Raw genomic sequence first — 1,387 nt, forward strand, 5'->3', positions numbered from 1 at the left:
GAGTACACAGATGTCAATAAATTTGATCTCCATCGTTTGATCTTGAGCTGAGACTGATAAAGCGGCCGCCATCTTTCCATGTCATTTTCTGTATGATAATCAACTGACCTCTTCAAATTTCCATTTTTGAAATTCCTCATATTTTCCACTTACGAGTCATTTCCCTGGGACTTTTACAATATGTTTAAGCTAAAAATATGACATTATTTTCTCTTATTGCAATCCAGGATTTCCTTTAAGGTGGAAGTTTATGATCATGTGATGACATCTGTCCCCTAAAAGGTCTTCATCAGGTGAAATCTTTTTATTTAATTTATTTATTTATTTACTTACTTACTGATTGATTGATTGATTGATTGATTGATTTTACACCTACAGCACCTGGTCTTCCTAGGTGGTCTCCCGTCCAAGCACTAACCAGGCCCAATCTTGCTTAGCTTCCGAGATCAGACGAGTTTGGGCATGTTCAGGGTGGCATGGCTGTAGACAAGGTGAGACCTTTTTAAACCCATTTCCTGTTTAGAAAAAAATAGTACACCTCACTGCCAGCGTTAACTTAATTTTACATAAACACAGGTCTTTGAGGCTGAAGCAAATCTGACTGGTTTTCAATCTGACAATAAAATATAAAAACTGTTCTTGGAGTTATTTCTAAACAGAACTCGTCTCTAATCCTGATGTGACGGAAATGTATCCATAAATCGGATTCATCAAATGAATCTTCGGCTAACAACTGCTCAAGAATGATGTTAACATCACACGTAGGAATGCTAGGATTTCTAGGATTTTACATTTTCTGCGATTGAGAATTACTATATTTGGTAAATAGAAATACTGCTACTAAAAACGGAATGCTATAAATAGAATGTCCTTTGTCTCCAAAGACTATCGATATACTAGAGCGATGCGAAAATAATAATAAAAGCGAGATGTTTTGTGGCAAACTTTGGGGGTTAAGGTGAGGGCTGTAATCTGCTGGTTATCTCGGAGTAAACACTGCAGCCACAGGCACCGCCAGTGAGCGTTCTCGAGGCAAACAGGAAATAGGTTAAAAGAGAAACTGATGCACCGTCTTCAGTGATTTGGGGAGTATTTATAGCACTCGCCCCACTGTGCATTTCACTTACTCCACGTACTATATTCACAGGATTCGGAGACTGAACCTGTGTCTGAATTTTGTATCCCCGGTAGAATACTGACGTGGAGAGAGGTTCAGTAAATTCTTGACAAATGACTGAAAGGACTCTGCTGTCACTTAACTGCTCAGAACTCCAGTTTCATCCGCAAAATGGGTACAATAGGAGCAGCGACAGGCAACTCTGGGGAAACGTGTGGGAGAATGAATGTGAGAGCTGTGTGCAGCAGGACTGGCGTGTGGGTAGAAAGC

At 39.9% G+C, this 1,387-nt stretch overlaps 1 pseudogene; it reads right to left on the reverse strand.

The window, feature by feature from the left end:
- Positions 1-369: 369 nt before the first annotated feature.
- On the reverse strand, positions 370-488 carry LOC111745760 (annotated as a pseudogene).
- Between the last annotated feature and the right edge of the window lie 899 nt (positions 489-1,387).

The sequence above is a fragment of the Pteropus vampyrus genome, unplaced genomic scaffold (genome assembly GCF_000151845.1).
Source record: "Pteropus vampyrus isolate Shadow unplaced genomic scaffold, Pvam_2.0 Scaffold164, whole genome shotgun sequence".
NCBI lineage: Eukaryota > Metazoa > Chordata > Mammalia > Chiroptera > Pteropodidae > Pteropus > Pteropus vampyrus.